This window comes from Rhinoderma darwinii, chromosome 2 (assembly GCF_050947455.1).
Source record: "Rhinoderma darwinii isolate aRhiDar2 chromosome 2, aRhiDar2.hap1, whole genome shotgun sequence".
Lineage (NCBI taxonomy): Eukaryota > Metazoa > Chordata > Amphibia > Anura > Rhinodermatidae > Rhinoderma > Rhinoderma darwinii.
The window spans coordinates 436,151,190-436,173,149 of record NC_134688.1 but is presented as its reverse complement, the minus strand read 5'-3'; the positions used below and the strand labels follow the sequence as shown (position 1 = coordinate 436,173,149).

Genomic DNA, 21,960 nt, shown 5'->3' with positions numbered 1-21,960 from the left:
TTTATGAGTCCTGGCAGTATGTAAGCAGTTTTTTATATTAAAACACTGAACCAAATTACAGAAAACTATATATCTCCGAGCTCACAGTCTCCCCCTCTATCCTATTCTGCCCTAAGATAGTGTAGCATAGAAGACCTGACAGATGCTCTTTAAGGTCCCAGCATAGTCCCCTTAACCCTGTGAAAGGAAGCAAGGAAAAACACATAAGTAAACAAAGTATATATAGGCCAAATATACAGCCAAGTGGGTGTAGCATCCAAAATGTGTGTGCATAAGAAAGCAGATAACAACATAATGCATAATTCATATCGCAAAGCCCAAACCGCAGAGCTTAACAGCTCACATTACAATGGAAAAAAAAAACACAATAAGGGAAATAAGTACCTCAGGAATGTAAAAAATTTTGTAACCCATGATGTCCATCGGTTCGGTGTCAGAAATGTATCTCTGCGCATGCCCACAGGACTAACGTGTGTTGGAACACATTAATAAAAAGCCACTACAAGGAAATCTACTGCGCGTGTCTGTATCTTAGTGTGTCTTCATCAAACTATATTCAATAGTGCCACCAGGGGCAGTCGTGCATGCTTCTACTCTATTGAGCACACACGTAGTTTATGTTGACATTGTAATGTAGGCTATAAAGCTCTGTGTTATTGACTTTGCAATATGAATTATGCACTATGTTTGCTTTCTAATGCACACATGTTTTGGATGCTACACCTACTTGACTTGGCGAACGTGGCCTGTAGTCTAGTAAATGGCAGAGCAGGGCGATACCTCCCTGCTCTGCCATAGGATTCAATGGTATCTTCGTCCTAATGATACAGATACTGTTGAATTTGGCATGCGGCACATGCCCCCATATGCCGTGGGCCCCATAGCAGCCGCTATGGCTGCTACAGCGGTAGTTACGCCACTGCACGCATACTATAGTGACTATGGCTTTGGGTCCATTTTCTTCTGTTCGCTCTGTGACAGTAAGATAAATTTGAAATCAGTGCAAGGCACGAAATAAAGAGCTAGCTGTAACAGCCAGACATATGTCTGTATGACTGGTCAGAGCGCTTTATGATCACTAAGAAAGCGGTCCACGGGGAAAGCTGTTGATGCTTCCTGACCCCCTAGATTCCCAGGGCCCACAATTTACTTTGCTTACCACTCCCCCACCACCACCACCACCACCACCACTGTATGGGTAGCCTGTCACCTTCTGCCAAGCATGGACATTTGCCTAGTGTGCCTAATACTAAATCAAACCATAGTAAAAAGTAAAATAAATAAAAAATGAAACCACACTCCCACTGTGCTGCTGTGAGTAATACATGAACCATGTTCCCGTTGTGCTAAATGGTGTTAATAATCATGCAGGGGCTGCTTTTTATTAATATTCCTCATATTCAGAGACTGGGGACCATTAGAGATTTAATTTTCAGACATGTAATACAATATGCATCACTTAGGCCCCATGCACACGGCCGTAATTTTGATCCGCAATTACGGACCGTAATTGTGGATCAAAGTACAAACCCATTCATTTCTATTGCTCACGAACACTATATGGGAAGGAGTCCGGGCCGTAGAAAGGGGAGCATGGCCCACAAATGCGGGCAACTGTCCGTGACCAGTTACGTGCCTTAGGCAGGTGCACATCAGTACAATAGCTAGGGATAAGAGATAAGAGATAACATAGCAATGCTAGTGACATAGAGGAGATGTGTGCAGTGCTAGAAATGAAGAGAGTAAAAAAATTAAATATTAGAAATTATTCTCTTACTAAGAGAATAAAAAGGAAACTTAAGAAGTGTCACTGTCATTAAATTTTTGTACAGAAGTGAACTCCCTAGTGTACAGTGATTTATTTAATAATATATTGTAATGGGGTTCTCAGCTTTGTTTCTCTGCGGATATTGCGGGTGTTAACATTTGCATCTAAAAACATTAAGCAACTTTGTAAGTAGTCTTAAATAAAACCATCCTACCATTGTGGGTATATAGTTTCTGTGTAGACCTATGTGTCTTTATGGTTACCGACTGCAAACAAACCCTGTATAGTCTCCTTCAGTCACGTGTTACTGCATTTCATCTGTTCTCTTCTTGCTAACATGTATTCGTTAGCAAGAAGTACCAAACAGATAAAAGGGAGTATGTATGACTACAGGAATAGTCATCACAGGATTTGTTTGTAGTCTGTTACCATGGAGACTGCAAAGATGTACATTCCATTCAAATATATACTGTACATTTCTGTATCAAATTGCTGCCACTAGGGAGGAGCAAACTGAAGATGGATTTATACAGGCTCATTATTTTAATGAAACGCCAGTCTTAGGGTATGTTCCCACAGGTCGGATACGATGTGTTAAAGTACACAGAGTATCCGACTTAGAACCCACACGGAATTCTGGCTGAAAAAAATGCACCAATCAGAGTTTGAAAAAAAAAAGACAATCCTAACCCTTGGCCATTGCCATAGCGACACATCCCTCTGTACAGCCCGGCCTCCTGTGATGATGCTGCAGCCCATGTGACCACTGCAGCCTGATGATGGGATGAAAAGTTATCCCAGGAGGCCGGGCTGCACGGAGAACAGCTGGGATGAAAAGGAGCCTTTGCTATGACAAGATCAGAAGGGTAATTATAGTCTTTTTTAAGAATTTTAGGCAAAAAAAACCAAAAAGTTTATTTTTTTCAGATTTGTGATTTTTGCGGTAGAATCGCAGTGTTTCCGCCAAAAATCACAACATGTGCTATTTGTTGTGGGTTTTACCTGCCCATTAAGTTAAATTGGGTAACCCAACAATGAAAGAGCAATGTTTCGGCAGCATAAATGCTGCAGATTTTCCACACAGAGAAATTCTGCAGTGTTTACGCTAAGTGGTCAGCCTTATTCTAAAATATGCTGGCGTAAAATGTACTTAATGGCAGGCCTATTTTGACTCTTAAAGAGAAAGCAATTTTTCAGTTTTTTCATTGTTGTATTTAAAGAGCCATAACTATTTTATTCTTCCATTGACATAGCTGTATGATGGCTTGTTCTTTGTGGGATGAGTTGTATTTTTCAAAGGCTTGATTTTGGGGTACATAGAGGTTTTTTTTATTAACTTTTGTTGGGGGAATTGAAAAAAACATAAATCCTGAATTATTATTTTTTTGTTTTAAATTTATGTATTTGACCATTCAACATAAAATACATCTTACCTTTATGCTGTGGGTCGATTCGTTTACGGCACTACCAAATATGTACAGGATTTTTTTATGTTTTACTACTCTTTAAAAGAAAATTATTTGTTTTCTATAGCCGCATTTTTTGGGGTAAAAAATGTTCAGCTCACCAAGTCTGTGTTTTTCACCTCCAGCCCAAATGGATATTCTCAGGTGCAAGTCCCACTTCCACTGGTGTAAGTAAATAATGTTAAAATTGAAGACGTGTCCGCACTCCGTGGTATATCCAAAAAAGGCAAAAACGTCTATTTCATCCTATTGACATTTGATCCCAGACACATATCCCACATACAAATGTATAATAGCTTCCGCATTTCAAGCACTTTAAGGCCTCATGCACACTTTCCTCAACGTTTTCACGGCCGTTTTTCACGGAACCGTGCGTCCGTGATTGAATCAGTGTAGTTCCCATGTGTACTCCGTGTACACTTCCGTGTTTTTGTTTCCGATAGCCGCGCATGGTACTCACTGTCCAGCGGTAGTCACTGTCCAGGGTGCTGAAAGAGGTACGATCAGAGCTGGATAGAGAGAAGGGGCTGCACTGATCGTCAGTAACTCTTTCAGCACCCTGGACAGTGACTACCGCTGGACAGTGAGTACCATGCGCAGCGCTCAGAATATAGATTTCTAATGTTTCCTTCCAAAACCCCAACTCAGAATAAATACGTTTATACTTACCCAGAACTCCCTGCTTCTTCCTCCAGTCCGGCCTCCTGGGATGACGTTTCATCTCATGTGACCGCTGTAGCCAATCACAGGCTGCAGCGGTCACATGGACTGCCGCGTCATCCAGAGAGGTCGGACTGGATGTCAAAAGAGGGACGCGTCACCAAGACAACGGCCAGGGAACGTATGAACTGCTTTTTCTTTCTATCGCTGCAGATGCTCTGCCCGAAAGGGCTGCCCCTTCTCGCTATTCAGCACTGATCGCCAGCCTCTTCTCTCTATCAGTGCTGGATAAAGAGAAGGGGCTGCCAATTAGTGCAGTGCAATATCTCTCTCTACATGTACTTCTCGCCGCCCAGCCGTTGCTAGGCAACGGCTCCATCACACACGGATGCCTTCCGTGTGCCTTCAATTTTTTATGACGGACCATTGACTTGTATGGGCCCCACAGTCACAGAATCTCGGACCAAAGTAGGACATGCTCTACTTTTGTCAGAACGGAACAACGGGACCGTTAAAAAAACTGAAGTGTGCATGGCCCCATTGAAATGAATGGGTCAGGGTGCTAGTCGTAAAAAAAACGGATAGCACCCTGAAGGAAAAACCGAAGTGGGTATTATGCCTTAGTCATAGCCTGTCGATTACTGACTTCGCGTGAACCCGGACCACAATGCAATTCTCCCTACATTGTCATCCTGATTGGGGTTCAGTGGTCAGCTTCTGCAATTAAAAACTTTCGATTACATATGTGAAACACAGCAATGATCCATAAAGATTAAAACCAGTGACACAATTCAATTGCTTGTTACATAAAAGGTTAACAATATATATCCTGCTTTTACTTGCCCAACATATATAACAGCCCAATTTAATATACGGTAAATATCCTATACTTTTGCTCTCACAACATATATGGCAACCCGTATACCTGCCACTATTCTCATGTCTACATTTTATCATTTGGTGTGGAACATGCATGCTTCAGGATAGGCCAAATTAAATTGTTCAGATTATATAGGGTTAATGGCTATACCATCTGGCTCCCACAATGGACACTGTATACATTATACAAATTAAGTTATAGCATGTCCCAATCATAAAACAGATTACAAAGCTACTAAACTACATATTTACATAAAGATTACATGTCTGCCGAATACATGTAAGCACATGTGTAAATTTCCAACAATTTTGTATATTTTATTGATGCTATAAATCGATCCATCATGGTTGTTATTACTCCACTAAGCGTTTCATAACTGTGTTCCCTTAAGAAAATCAGTTCTTATCCATAAAAACCACATATTGAAACTGGATTATGTATGAACATGCATCTAGGTAGTTAAATCAGATTCCACTTGATGTATTGGCCATGTGTTTTAGACCTTGAAGTTTGCCGTTCTAATACGCAGTCTCATTTGATGGTATACAGTTCACCTAATCCCCTCAGGGACAACATTTTTGCAAGACAAGATAACAGGAAAAATAATGGTAAAAATAGAAGAAAGGAGAAATGTGGTACCACAGACCATAGTGGAGAATACAGGAAAAAGGGATCTCCACCCAACGTTTAAAGTTAAACAAAATGTTTCCTATGTATCCTCAGTAATGATATATCAGGTCCCTTAGATTAAGACCTGTGGGAAATCTTGTGTTCAGGCAAAAAAAAACAATATTCTTCCCTGTCTAGTAGGTTTCTTCTCCAGTCTCCTCCCCGAGTAGGGCTCAACCCTCTCTATACAAGATATTGTGAGCCTAGTAGACAGAGAATCATATTGGATATTTTGCCTGTACACAAGGATGTATTATCCTGCTGAAAGAGGCCACTGACATTAGGGAATATCTTTGCCAGGAAGGGGTGAACTTGGTCTGTAGCAATGTTTAGGTAGATGGTACATGTCAAAATAACATCCACATGAATGTTAGGACCCAAGTTTCCCAGCAGAACAATGTTCAGATCATCACACTGGCTCCACCATCTTACCTGCTTCCCATAGTACATCGTGATGTCATGTCTTCCCCAGGAAAGTGATGCATATTCAACCGGCCATTCACATAATGTAAAAGAAAACGTGATTTATCAGACCAGGCCACCTTTATTTTTCGATGGTCCTGTTCTAATGCTCATATGCCCATCATAGACACTTTCGGTGGTAGACAGGGGTCAGCTGTTAGGGATCTACCAGGTACTTCATCTAGCTATACTCCTGGGATTAATCAATCCACACCTGAGGCCAGACCTGTTCGACTGACACCATCTCCCACCAACCAGGGTGGCAGGCTCAGGAGTGGAAGAGCCTATCGCGGCCTGGTCTGTCGGAGTTAGCTCCGCCCCCTGCCCTTTATTACCTGCCCTGTGCTCTCCCTCAGTGCTTGTAATTCTTTTGGATTCCTGGCCCCACTGCTGCTTTCTCCAGCCTGCTTCTGCCGTGCTTCTGCCTTGCTGCAGTTCTGCTTGACCTGCTTTGCTTTGCCCCTGGCTTGCTTCTGTCTCCGTGCCCGCTCGGGTGTACTCACTTCGTCCTGGTCCTGACTGTTCGTTCGCCGCCCCGTTTCCTCGTGGCGTTCCGTGGCTACTGCCCCTTCCCTTGCGTGTTCCCTGTTTGTCTTCCTGTGCACTTAGCCAGCGTAGGGACCGCCGCCCAGTTGTACCTCGTCGCCTAGGGCGGGTCGTTGCAAGTAGGCAGGGACAGGGCGGTGGGTAGATTAGGGCTCACTTTCCCTTCACCTCCTTCCCCCCATTACATCAGCATGGGCACTCTGACCAGTCTGCCACTACGCAGCCCCATATGAAGCCTTTGCTCCGCACGGGCATTAATGACCCTTGTTTGCCCATGACCCTGTTTCCGGTTCACCTTTTGTTCTTTCTTGGACCACTTTTTGTTGGTGCTAAGCACTGCATACCGAGAATACTCCACAAGGCTAAGTATCCTTAGGACCTGTTCTCGAAAATCCAGTTTTGTCATTTTCTGTGGGATCAGATTTTCTCCTTATTTTTTCTACTTGCCGGATGGAACTGACCACAAAACTGATCCAGTAGTTTCCTATGTCTCCTAATAGGTTGCAAATTTTCATGCCACGTTGCTCTTTCAGGCTATGGACTCACAGATGCACAACTTTTCTATCAGTTGGGTCCACTTCAGGCAGAAATAGAACTGGTCAGACACAACTGTGGTGTTAGTGTACCCAGTTGGTGACAACTACATCAACCAGCACGTGGTTTTACTGCAAATTGCCTGTTTTTTTTTTTGGGGGGGGGGGGGTTTCCGTTGTGCGTTTTTTAACCACGCGGCTTGAACAGGTGATGCACATGGTTACATTTCAAGCCCTTCAGCCAAACGCAGCATTGCGAAACCGTGGCAATTTTGTGCTTATGCAGTTTTGCCATGTGGCACACTACCACCACACAGCTAATGTGTGCAAGGGCACCCTAACTCAGGGTAATTAATAGGTAGCTGCAAACCTTTCAACCCTCTATGTTTATTTTAAAGGTTTTGAAGGCTTAAATAATCACATCCTCTAAAAGCAATTTTGTTAGACAAGTGAACAGAAGCCAGGTAACACTAGTACTAGTTGATGATGGCCACATAGACGTGGCTAAGGTGTATAATGGAAGGATAAATATTTCATATAATCTTTACTGAATGTTTGGAGGATTGATTCTTTGCCTCGAGCAATTAGAAAACAGAATTAATGAGAATGATGACAACAGTATAGTTTATATAATTGTCATTGTTTTGTACCAAGGAAAACTCTCCTGTGTCTGAGGCAACACAGCAGAAGAGACGCTGCATCAGCCAGTGCTAAAATCTGGAAATAATGAGTACTCTAAGGCACAAGTAAGGGAATCAAAGTTATTAACATATTATGAGTCAGCAAAGAAAATCACCATTTATAATAATTCACCCGCGTTTGTTCATTTGAAGCTGATTTCTGGATAATGTTTTTCAGTCGGAGAAGCGCTTTTGACTTAATATCCAATTCGTTTTGAGTGAGCTCTCCACACACAAGTGGGTACGTTTAATAGACAGAAATCCTCCCAAGGAGATAGCCTCTGTAAGCAAGTAGAAGATGAGAGTCTGACTAGAACTGAAATGTCTCTTTCGCGGGATTGGTCCATATAGTAACATACTAAAATAAGGTTGGCTAAAAGAAAGGGCAACTGACGGGACACAGCTCAGTCGTCTGTATGTTATTGGCTATTTAAGAGGAGCTGTCACTTGGTCATATAAGTTGAACTGGCTTACTGACCTGAATAGCGCTGTCTCCCTTATTCCAGCGCAGTTGTTTTTTTCCTGGAACTCCCGTTCCAAATATATTTCCCACTGTTGTATTGGCTCCCTATATACTAATTTGCTGTAGTTAGCCAATGGGGTGGAGCCAGCTTCCCTGCCTCTGAGGCTGACCAATCATCGCGAGGCAGCTAGTTCAGACCCCGTTGGCTAACTACCTAAAATTAGCATATAGGGAGCCAACACAACAGTGGCCCAGATCTCTGGAACGGGGGAGTCCAGAAAAAAAACAAAAAACACTGTTGGAATCAGGGAGACAGCGCTATTCAAGACAGTTAACCAGTTCAACTTATATGATGTAGTGACAAGTCCTCTTTAATGAGGTTTCCCTATTTTATGTTAATAAACGTAATCACTGTATAAGTAATAAATTCTGCAACTCCCGAATATACTTTGGGGGAAATGTATTCATTTTTCTATGCCAGTTTTCTGACGTATAAAAGTCATAAACAGCCCTTAAGTTGCGATTTGCAGGAATAATTGCGACCTTTGTGCCATTTCCTCCGCTCATGGCACCTATAAAGAAATGTAATAATGGGTGGAACTTAACAGAAGGGGCGAGGCAGTTGCCATAAATTATGGCGTAAATATGTCTGCCGTACATATCGCTTTCTGGTGCACGGACGGCCAGAGATGCGCCTAATTTATTAAGCGGCGTGCACCTCTTATTAAATTAGGTGTATTTTACTCCAACTTTCTTTATATTAAGACTGGCGTATGGAATGCCAGTGTTAATAAATTCCACTCCTTTGTGTTTAGATTTATCACCATTTTCAAGACATTCGTTTATTGTGAATGAGAACTGTCCTGTTTACATTCAGAGGCCGCAAACCCCTACATACCTAGTCCTACTTTCAGCTGAGAAGGCGAAACAATTGTATTTAGTCTAGGCGCTCTCAGAGCTGTACAGCCTGGATTCCAGACTAAGGCCTCATGCCCACTTCAGTTTTTTTCTTCAGGGTGCTATCCGGTTTTTTTAACTGATAGCACCCTGACACATTCATTTCAATGGGGCCATGCACACTTGCGTTGTTTTAAGGGAACCGTGCGGCCGTTCCGTCAAAAGTAGGACATGACCTACTCCTGTCCGTTTTTGACGGAACAGTCTCGGCGTTTGCATTGATTTGGTCCGTGAAACAACTTTCCCATGGAAACCATCGCCATTAGCGGCTGTACAACGGCTGACGGATGTGTACATGCAGCATGGTAGCAAACTACCAGTGAGATTAGTGCTGCTGATTCTGGTGGTGTATTTAGCTCACAAAACATTATCTAGATTAGATACAATAGTATCCACTTTTCAGCTGAGAACAGGACTAGGTAGGTAGGGGTTTGCTGCCTCTTAATTTAAACAAGAAAGTTCTCATTCACTGACAGCAAACAAATACTTTGAAAATGGTGAGGAATCAAAACACAATGGGGGGAATTTATCAACCTTTCTATGCCAGTTTTCTTATGTAGAAAAGTCCCAAAATTCGCAATTTGCGTTGAAAATTGCGACTTTGTGTCTTTTACCCCGCTGTCGACACTTTTTGAAAAAGGGTGTGTGGCTTACAAAAAGGGGGTGGAGCTATCATGGGCCAACAAATTTATTTTCATTTAAAGCCAGAAAACTGACGTAAATTATAGAGAAAATCTACGCCAGCTCCTAGCTGCCATATTTTTCACTCTGTGGGGCATAGCAAGGTAGAGGTCCGTACCAGGCCCCCTACCTTGTCCCCCCAAAACAGACTATCCACCCCGTCTGACTACAACTCCATTGGACAATTTAAAACATGATTACAGTACGGGACAGTTGTCCGGCAGCGAGGCATGGACTCCTAGCATCGTACATAAGTATGATGCTAGGAGCCCGGCTCCCTGCAGTGTGTTTGGTCCGGTACTTGCGGCCGAAATACGTCCGTCAATTACGGACGTAATGACCTCGTGTGAACATACCCTAAGGTTTGCTTCATTAGAAAGACAAAAATAGTAACCAATAACCATGCATAAAAATGGTTGCTCTTTTAATTGAACCAGATTTATAGGAATATAAAGCACAATTTACATGTAAATTTCTCACTCAAGTAGCGTGTAATAACCACATAACCCACCAAACCTGAAACAACAAAATCTCGGAACATAATTATAGCCAAACCGTCAATAAATGAATGCTAGAATAGATACGTGTGCGCTATGTAGTTTATCAATGTTACCAATTAAAAAGCATACTGCAGTATAGCACCAACGTATTCCGCAGCACCGTACGGTTTGTCACCGTTCATGTCATTTCCTATCCTTAGTGGTGCTCACAATGTAATGTTCCTATCTCAGTCATACATACACACTTGGGCAAATTTCATAGGAGGCCAATTAACCTATTAGTATGTTTATTCGTCCATTGGAGAAAACCAGTCTACCATGAGGAAACTCACACAAACGTGTGGTGAAAGTAAAAACTCTATACAGGGGTAGGGAAAAAATTAGAAATAGAAGGTATTTTTTTTTACAAGAGTATCGCATGTAGATTAATTTTTACACTTGCCATAACTACGGCAGTTTTTTTTTTTTTATACCAGAGTCTGTATGGAGTAGAGATACTCAACGTTTTGGGAAGTCACATTTAAAAAATGTATCGAAATCCTGGTCAAGGAGTAGGCCACGTGCACTTGGACGCGCATGGAGCAAATGGCTTTATATTCTTGGGGAAATGGTTAGCAATACGTTTTTGTTGTAAAGCCAAAGAGTATGGTATCATTCGATTAAATTGTCCAATGTTGCATTGTATTTCAGAAAGGTCTAGCCAAACCACTTTAAGGAAAATAAAAAACTCTGTTCTCAGTGTTTGAGGGGGAAATTGGCACATAGCATTGATGAACATGGCATACTTTTTGAGCCCCATTTCTTCAGACAAATATATGCTATTATCAAATATACATTTGAGACTTTATTTAAAGGGGTATTCCCAACTCAGACATTTATGCTATATCCACAGGATACGCCATAACTGTCTGATAGATGTAGGTCCCAGAACAGGGATCACTCAACCCCCGACCCATCAGATGAAGCATGCCCAATCCAGACGGAGAATGAATGGAGAGGTGCCCACACTCGGATTTTACCGTAACTCCTATAAAAAAGAATGGAGAGGTCACCTCTCCATCCAGTCTCCGCCTGAATACAGCGGCTACCTCACCAGGCGACACGGAGGTTGGGGACCATTGTTTTTTAGGTAGGTGTCCTAGTTACCAGTTTACATGTACCACACTATTTTTTCCCACAGATTACTTATGGTCTGCAGTCCGCCAACTAAATGAATGAGGGTTTTGCCAATTGCCTGTTGAAGACCACCTAAAGTCCTGCACAGGGCCGCTGCTGTCTTTGTGATTTGTACAATATCCTGGAAAGCAAATACTTGTGTTATTATTTTAGTTGTCTTTTGATGGGGCTATGGCTGTGAATTCATTGGTTATTACACAGGGTAGAATACGTTAAATTCATTTTTAGCCATTCTCCATCCACAGTGGTTTAGGGTTCTACTGTTGTCTGAGAAAGATCGTACTGCATTTATATTATTCTGTAGCAGTGACATTCAATTGACAGGGTAAATTCGCATGAGATTCCTTTTCATATAAGAAGCATGTTGCAAAAAAAGAAATATCAGCATGTTCCCTTTTTCCGTGTGTCATCCATGTCAGTTGAGCGCTGGGGAACGGTCATTTACTCTGTGTTCAGTCGAGACCACCTCTGTGGTAATGTCTCTCAGCAGCTCTGTCTGTTAAACGATTGTGAAAGGACGATGGAAATGTTTTCTATGTCCATGGCACACAAGGTTTGCTGATGTCTCCATTTTCATTGCTCAGGTTAAGACAACCTGCTGTTAAAGAAGTATATAAAACTAACCTGTATGCTCAGTCCTGTTGGCATTCATATTACAGTTCTATTTTCTTATGAAAACATTTTTTTTGCCACCCAGGGGTTTGGTTTTTTAACACCTTTTTTTTCCCCTCTAATTTTCTCTTTCTTTTTTCACTTTCTGTAAAAATAGGTACTTCCTTCAGATGTATTAACAAATGTGTATGCAGTAAGCTCCTAAACTCCCTCTAGTGGTAGTTTAGGGCAGTAGAATTTTATAATTTAAATGAAAAGTATATCGAAGAGAATTAAGACATTTGGAGCTCAGTTAAAAAAAAAAAAAGTGACTCCACATAAAGATATATTATGAAATTAATCAGCATATATTTTATGGTGAACAAATGAACAATAGGACGGGCATCACTAACTATTCAATCACAAATAACTAAAAAAAATAACAAGAAGTGCTCTGCACCGAAAACAGGGTTTGTTTTTAATGGTGGCAAGAAGTACAGGTGCCCAGGGCCCCCAAGACCTGGACCCCAGGAGCAACCTGAGGGTGAAGAATATAAACTTTCACTTGTCTGGACCACAGGGACTTTACCATTGACCCCCTTCACTGCCCTAGAGCACTGTTATTTTGCCCATTAACCCCTTTTACTATTTAGATCTTGTATGGCAGTATTTTTTGGACAATAATGGCAATATTGTGTGGGAAAATAGACGGCAAGTATATATGGTAATATTATTTGGATGCTGTGTAGTGGCATTATGTAACGTTATAATTTGGATACTCGAAGGCTGCTTTATGGGGCATTGCGAGGAAGTACAGATATGTCCTTGCTTACCTTTCTCCATATCACAATATATCCTGGGATGTGTGACGCAAAATGACCAGCTTTGAAAAAAACAAACATGATTTTGCGATACTCTGCCACAAGATGTCTGTGCTATATGTGTCTATGTGTAGTCACCCAGTGGTTGTGTTGTGAATTGCAGCCTGTCAAGAGTTTTAATAGCATGTTGCGATATTATATTGATTTGGTTTCATGATAAATTGAATTCTTTTACCAGATTCAAGCAAAGATAAAATGGACACTTTTGTATTATTTGGCATTTTATGGCAGTATTTGGGTAAAAACATTTGGGTCAAAAATACATACCATATGTATCTGTGTTTTATATACAACACAAATGTCTAAAAATGGGAACCAGAAGCCCCTACTTTACTTGTTGCCCAGTTTCTAAAAGAACTGAAACTTTTAAACAAAGCCTAAGCCTTCCCATTATATTTTTTCTATTATTTTTAATATACAGGGTGGGCCATTTATATGGATACACCTAAATAAAATGGGAATGGTTGGTGATATTAACTTCCTTGTTTGTGGCACATTAGTATATGGGAGGGGGGAAACTTTTCAAGCTGTGTGTTGACCATGGCGGCCATTTTGAAGTCGGCCATTTTGTATCCAACTTTAGTTTTTTCAATGGGAAGAGGGTCATGTGACACATCAAACTTATCGAGAATTTCACAAGAAAAACAATGGTGTGCTTGGTTTTAACGTTACTTTATTCTTTCATGAGTTATTTACAAGCTTCTGTTTGTTTACAGCCATTGACATGTCGCAGAGGTTAACACGTGAGGAGCGGATAGAAATTGTGTTGATGTCTGGTGAACGCAGTACCCGGGTCATTGCAGTAGATTTCAATGCAAGACACCCTACGAGACCACCCATCTCCCATGCTACAGTTTGCAAACTGCTTGCCAAGTTTCGTGAAACTGGTTCAATGTTGGATTTGCCCAAATGTGGACGCATGAAAACTGTCACTAATTAAGAAACATCAGTGGCTATCCTAGCTTCATTCAGCAAGAGCCCACAGCGTAGCACTCGCCGCATGTCACTGGAGAGTGGCATTAGTCGAACATCCCTTCGGCGGATATTAGCTACTCACAAATGGCACCCTTACAAACTCCAGCTGCTGCAGCATCTCAACGAGGATGACCCAGATAGGCGCACTGAATTTGCAGAATGGGCAAAACAAAAATTGGAACAGGACCCTCAGTTTACACAGAACATTTTGTTTAGTGATGAGGCAAACTTTTATGTGAATGGTGAAGTTAACAAACAAAACCACCGCTATTGGTCTGACACTAACCCACATTGGATAGATCCCTCCAAGACTGTTGGAACACAAAAATTGATGGTATGGTGTGGTATATGGGGTACAAAGATAGTGGGGCCATTCTTCATCAATGGAAACCTCAAGGCCACGGGATTTCTGAAATTGCTACATGATGATGTGTTTCCCTCTTTATGCACTGAAGCTGGCACGTTCCCTGAGTTTTTACAGCAAGATGGTGCACCACCACATTATGGGTGTCAGGTCCGAGCATTCCTAGATGAACAGTTTCCTGGAAAGTGGATTGGTCGTCGTGGGCCAGTTGAATGGCCCCCTAGGTCTCCCGTTCTGACCCCCTTAGACTTTTATCATTGGGGTCATCTGAAGGCAATTGTCTATGCTGTGAAGATACGAGATGTGCAGCAACTGAAACTACGGATACTGGAAGCCTGTGCTAGTATTTCTTCTGCGGTGTTGCTATCAGTGTGTGAAGAGTGGGAGAAGAGGGTTGCATTGACAATCCAACACAATGGGCAGCACTTGGAACACATTTTATAAGTGGTCAGAAACTTGTAAATAACTCATGAAAGAATAAAGTAACGTTAAAACCAAGCACACCATTGTTTTTCTTGTGAAATTCTCGATAAGTTTGATGTGTCACATGACCCTCTTCCCATTGAAAAAACTAAAGTTGGATACAAAATGTCCGACTTCAAAATGGCCGCCATGGTCAACACCCAGTTTGAAAGTTTCCCCCTTCCCATATACTAAGGTGCCACAAACAGGAAGTTAATATCACCAACCATTCCCATTTTATTTAGGTGTATCCATATAAATGGCCCACCCTGTATTATATTTTTTCTATGTTTAAAAATACATGTTTTGGCTACGAGACCACCTTATGGCCCCGCCACCAGAATCATGCTGTGTGAACAAAGCCCTAGGTTTTGTGCGCATGACCATATTACGGCTCTGTGCATCAGTTGTGCTTAGTTGGACAGGGTCAAATCCTATTCTTGGCACTATATGGCTCCTGCCCTGAGCTATAGTGATAATAATACTGGAATGTGTATTACGTTATAATGTAACATTTGTCACAATTACCACAAACTAAAATAATATTCACTTGTTACTGTTATGTCTGATTTGTCACTGGATGAACGTCATATTTCTTTTATTTTTTTCATGTACATAATTTAGTATAGCGTCTACATACATACAAATGTCCGGTATTTGTGGTAATATGTCATCCTGTCTAGGTCGCAGTGTACTACCCAGGATTACAACTAGGTTTCTATGACAATGACTTATATTGATGAATAGATTTTAGAGACCAGAGAAAACTAGGCTGCTTGCAGAATTACCAGTGTCTTTCATTTACATGAACACTTTCCATTTTTTTTGTCCCTTAAATAAATTAAATGTTTTTTTCCATTTTATGTTTCAATTTTTGATGCAGTTTTCTTCATTTCTGGGCATTATGTTTTAACAGAATATGAATATTTAAATACAAAAGCAATTCTACCCAATTGCCGTAAACAAACTATAACTGGAATTGTAGTACACAAAGGTCTAGCAGAGGAAAAGTGATTAGATACAGCTGCTCATCAGAAAAGTTTCCCTGGAAAATGTATTTCATTGTTTCCCTCAATATGTGTAGTTGTTACAAAGCTGAGGTTAGTGAATACAAAAGCAAAAGTGAACAGTTAGGCCATGTTCAGACTTGGCGGAATTTTTCCCCTGCAAATGTTGGTGCAGATTCAGGGGGAATTACGCAACGAATCTGCACCAACATTTGACAGGTAATTCAGACATTGCAGATATCACAGCGGACTTGCCACAGATTTCAGTTTTTGCATTGCAAAGGCTGAAATACGCAGCCAAATTCCGCTTCTTCTCCGTAACAGACTGAGCATGCTGCGGAGGGAAAATTCCGCACCGCAGCCTAAATTCCGCACAGTTATTTTCTGCAACGTCTGGACTAAGTTTCCTAAAAATGTATAGAAACAAAAGTAAAAAACGGCTGCTGGAGAATTCCACTGCGGACTGTCCGCAGCGGAATTCAACAGCAATTCCGCCATATCTGATAAATGCCCTAACTTCAACTCTGCGTCCGAAGTATTGCTGTTAGTGGTTCTGAATTATGGAAACAGCCAAAGGGCTACGAACAAACGACTAAACCCAGGCTGCATTCCCTCTGTTCCAAGCAATGGTGGTGCTTTTTATTGTTTCTTATTTATTTTAGTTTTTTTTCTCATTTTTAAATATACACAATAATAACTTTTTGCAAACAAAAAAGTGAAATATGGAAAGTCGACCATTGACAACTAGAGACCTCTTATCTCCATGTATTATAATGGACAGGGGCACATGTGAGTCCCATGGTTAAAACAAAGAAATGCCCTTACAGATAATTGTAAAAAAAGTGGATTCAACATCAAGCTAAAGCTGTAACAGACACCAAATTTTCTGATCAGATCCAAATGTTTTTGATAAGTTCTGCTGCTAATCTAATGTTTATAGGAATAGTATAACAGCCCAAACTGAACATGAATGTCTGTGTTAGAAGCAGGGTGCATGTCTGTGACCACCTTAAAGCGAACTTCTTTTTTATCATCCACTAAAATTTTGTCCTGGTTCATATCGTAATATACCTTATTGGAGCCAGAGCTCAGTTTCTCTGGTACAGAGTTCGACATATACATATAATGAAAAGAAAACATGCTAGCTACTTGCAGCTGCCAGAAGGGGGAGCTAAGAAGTTAGATGCATACTGTTTTATTAGTGAGTTCTACAATGGATTACAGTAACATGTGAATAGTGAGCTCCTAAACTCCCTCTAGTGGTGGCAGCCAGCATGTTTTTTTAAAAAAATCTACATCCATGCAGGGGTTTTGGAACTTTATAATAGAAAAACGAAGCTTTAAGCGCAGCACAGATATATTAGAAGATTAATCAGCACAGAATATTGAACCTATTAAGATGGTAAAAATGGTGGACATTCACTTTACGTTAAAAATTATGATTTATGCTTGGTAGTGCATTTAGAATTTTGAAGATGTTTCACCACTCTATCCGAGTAAACATTTAAGGTTTCTATTGATTGACAGCAAGCAGAGATTTTGAATATAGTGAGAAATTGACATAGAAAGTATATTAGGACATTTCATTACTTTCCATATAATAATAGCACTTATTTGCTGAAACCAGAATATCCCTACAAAAAGTTTGTAGCTAGCTACACACATTTGTTCTGGGCTGTAATGGCTACATCAGGCGACACATACGTATCTGGTAACATTATAATCAGGAGAATTAGGCCTTGCACGCATCAAAAATGCATAAAAAAACGCCAGCGTTTTTGACACGTTTATACATAGTATTTTATGAGCGCTGTGTGAACAAGGCCTTACAGGATTATTTTATGTAGTCAATTTTATTGAATAAACCAACAACAAAATGAAAGAATAAAGAAAAAAAAAAATCTTTGCTGACAAGCTGAAAAGATAGTGGCATTTTGATGCCATAACAAAGGCAAATATGTGCCCAAAAATTTATTTTGGTAACCCATGCTAAAAAAAAACAGTTATCTTGAGGCCGGATTCACACGAACGCGTGCGCAAAAGGACCATGTGGCATCAGCATATGGTGCGTGGCTGCGTTATTTTCGCGCAGCCAGCATCATGATGACACTCTGTCTTTATGTTTACCATTCATTAACATAAGTCCATAAGCATGGAGGTATATTACGTTCGTGTGAATAAGCCCCAAGAATGCCTTATTCACACACACATCACTGATCCATGGTCCTGAAAGACATGTTAAAGAGTACCTGTCACCTCCCCTGACATGTCTGTTTTAGTAAATAATTGTATTACCCATTAAAAAAACTATTCTGTATGAATAAATTGACAACTGGGGGTGTTTGTCCCTACACAGTCTGACGATGTCCAATCAGTGCTGACAGAGTGTGTAGTGACACGCCCCATTTGACAAGGGGGATGATAACACCTTGTTGTCAATTTATTCATAAAATTCTAGGCGGAATAACAGAGGAACGGCACATCTCAGAGTTTTAAGAAAATATGTTCCTAGAGAATACAAGTATTTACTAAAATAGACGTCAGAGGTGACAGGTTCTCTTTAAAGGGGTGTTCCTATGCAACTCTGTTTGCACTCCTACCTGATGACGTATTGTCCATAGGCTTGATATATCACTTGAACTGTAGTGACATCATTATTATTGACACATCACATGATGGGGCCACGATTGGCCGGCCTACTCATGTCATATGTCATCATACTGAAGCGTAAACAGTTGATGCCAAGAATCACAGACAGCGGCGGTGAGTGAAAGTAAATTTTAATCTACTTCTTTCAAATGTCCATTACAGTATTTGAGTTAGTACAGAAAAAAAGGTGAGGGAATGGTGGCGCTCCTCCGAGACGATTTATGAGGTGGTGAAGTGTAGATTGCCGGCTGCCACCCACTGCAGTCCCTTGGTGCTAAATCCTTAGTACCTGGGAAAAGGTATTAGTCAGAAGATGAGAAGAAAAATGCAGTCTAATTACGGGCATCAGCGCCAGGCTGAAGAGGATCAGGAATGGAGTCAAGTGAGTAGGATCTAGGAGATCTTTTATTGAGAATACGACGCGTTTCTGGACCAGTCCGGTCCAGAAACGCGTAGTCTTCTCAAAATAAGATCTCCTAGATCCTACTCACTTGACTCCGTTCCTGATCCTCTTCAGCCTGGCGCCAATGCCCGTAATTAGACTGCATTTTTCTTCTCATCTTCTGACTCATTACAGTATTTATCACTTATACATGAAGCTCGTCATTATAATCTCCAACACCATTATATTGGAAATAACTTCAGTCTTAAAAGGTGGAAATAAAGTTGAAATGTTAAAGTGCAAATGACAGTGGAAATATGCATTCAGTGGAGTGTTACTTAATAATTGCTATATAGAACGTCAATATTTCTGTGACATTCATTTTAGGCAAATGTTAAGCCTAATCTTTGCTGATTGAACCTGCAACACATCATTTGCAAGGAGATGCAAGGGAGCAGCGGGATTCCTCCGCAATGGTAATTACCATAGCCATCAGAACACAGCCCGATCAATTGTAAATGATTTATAAATCATCCTCTTTGTGTATTCCTTTCATTTGTGCATGCTACAGTTAATCTCCATAGAAAAATAAAGCTCATGATGCACACTGCAGAAAATGCAAATGTCACAAGGTTCTAATCCATTTAGTAACGATAGCAGCAGGTCGCAGCCATGGCGAAAAATCGGAGCAACTTTTTTCAGGCCGCATTGCCTTTTATTAGGGTGTAATACAATGAATTAAAGAGCTTTGACATTTGCACTGTCCCAAGTGTGCAACAAAATCCTGATCAGTTTTTTACACCGCTGTTTAGTAGGTACTGACACTTGCTCTCATTTATAACTCAGTCAGTATAGCAAAGACGATACATTTATACAGAGATTGAACCCTGTGATGGGTACCGACCCTTCAGATGCAGCTGAACAGTTTTTCACATTTTGGGATATAAGAAAACGTACATTAAATATAATCCGATCTCACTTTCCCCGTCATCTGTGTCTGGTTTTGTTAAAGGGGTTCTCTGGTCCTTAAACAAAGTTAATCCAGATATGATTTCCTTTTAAGTTTGGGATCATTCTTGCACCTCTGGTTCCCCCACCGCTGCCCAATATCATAGCACAGCAATAACATAACTACCACCGCCAACCGGGCCTACAGTGGTGACAACATGGCTGACACATTCTCCGTGTGGCAAGTAATCAGCTGCCATGGTTATGTGATGCAAGACAAGACCTCGCTTTACGATGGCTACAGAAAGCAGCGGGGGACCGGGTGACTCTGAATGGCGCCAAATACGTTTGGAACAACTAAGAATTTTTTAGGAGTCCATGGTTGTATGTGCCTTTGTTTTAAAACCGGATGGGAGCTGTTGAGCCATATTATTATGAAGATCATTGAGTCCCAAGACAACCTGCAATAAGAGGATATATTATTCCATTTTTATGCAAATTCCAATTACAGAAAGTCATGTTGCTCATATGGAGATGAACTCTTTATTATTTAGGGTATGTGCACACACACTAATTACGTCCGTAATTGACGGACGTATTTCGGCCGCAAGTCCCGGACCGAACACAGTGCAGGGAGCCGGGCTCCTAGCATCATACTTATGTACGATGCTAGGAGTCCCTGCCTCGCTGCAGGACAACTGTCCCGTACTGTAATCATGTTTTCAGTACGGGACAGTTGTCCTGCAGCGAGGCAGGGACTTCTAGCATCGTACATAAGTATGATGCTAGGAGCCCGGCTCCCTGCACTGTGTTCGGTCCGGGACTTGCGGCCGAAATACGTCCGTCAATTACGGACGTAATTAGTGTGTGTGCACATATCCTTACAATCATTTCTAACTGACTTATGTCTCTTATAATATTATCTAGTTGCAATCATAAGACAATTTTATTATAGGTTAGTAGTGTAGAGGGGTTCTCCCTTTCAGCAAATTAGGGTATATTCACACGGTTAACAAAATACGGCTGAAAATACGGAGCTGTTTTCAAGGGAAAACAGCTCCTGATTTTCAGCCGTTTTTTAATCAAACTAATTTTTTTCGCTGCGTTTTTTACGGCCGTTTCTGGAGCTGTTTTTCTATTGAGTCAATGAAAAATTGCTCAAGAAGTGGCATGCACTTCTTTTTACGCGCCGTATTTGAAAATGAGGCGTAAAAAAAACTCCCTGTCGTAACAGAACGCCGTATTCACCATTGAAATCAATGGGCAAATGTTTGTAGGCGTTCTGCTTCTGATTCTTCAGCAGTTTTTGGGACATTTACGGCCCGAAAAACGGCTAAAAATAGCCTGTGTGAACATACCCTTTTTGTTATTTTGTGTATAGTTAAAAGTGAAACCATATTCCAATATACTTTCTGTATTAATTCTTCACAGCTTTCAAGATCTCTGCTTGTTGTTATTCAGTAGGAACATTCATTGGTAACTTCCAGTGGATAAATTCTGTCCATGGTCATGTGATGGACACACAGGTGTCGGGATTGTTACAAGACACATCTCTGATACGCATACTGTGACTGTAACGAGCCGTGCACCTGTGTGTCCATCACATGAACATGGACAGAATTGTATCCACAGGAAGTAAACAATCAATGTTCCTACTGAATAACAACAAGCAGAGATCTTGAAAACCGTGATATATTAATACAGAAAATATATTGGAAAATGATATAACTTTTCATAATACAAAAAATAGCATTCATTTGTTGAAACAGGACAAACCCTTTAACTTCTATATCACTCCATAATCATCATGGTCTACCTTTCAACAAGTTTATCTCTTAGGCCGGGTTCCCACGGATCGGATACGCTGCGTAAAAACTGTGCAGCGTACCTGACCTGGAACCCGCAGCACAACCTGCCTGAAAAACCGCACCACCTTGTGCACAGAAATAATTAAAAAAAAAGTCCATACTTTCCTAGGCCGTTGTCATGGTGATGCATCCCTCCTTTGCCGTCCGGTCTGGCCTCCCTGGATGACGCTACAGCCCATGTGACCGCTGCAGTCTGTGATTGGGTTGAAACGTCATCCCAGGAGGCCGGACTGGAGGAAGAAGCAGGGAGTTCTGGGTAAGTATAAATTAATTATTTTTCTGAGTTGCGATTTTTGTGGTGGAATCGCTGCGAATCCGCCGTAAAAAGTCGCAACACTCAGCTTTCTGTTGCGGGTTTTGCATCCCCATTGAATTCAATGGTAAAAGCTGCA

At 41.1% G+C, this 21,960-nt stretch overlaps 1 protein-coding gene and 1 long non-coding RNA gene across 4 annotated transcripts in view; both read left to right on the top strand.

The window, feature by feature from the left end:
• The window catches only part of EPHA6 (EPH receptor A6), an 886,412-nt gene that overhangs the window by 117,093 nt on the left and 747,359 nt on the right, over positions 1-21,960 (top strand). The gene's annotated exons all lie outside the window — the stretch shown is intronic.
• Positions 2,470-12,046, top strand: LOC142741528 (uncharacterized). The gene is made up of 4 exons (XR_012881174.1): positions 2,470-2,634; positions 7,639-7,730; positions 7,843-7,905; positions 11,446-12,046. It is a non-coding gene; the product is annotated as an uncharacterized LOC142741528 (long non-coding RNA).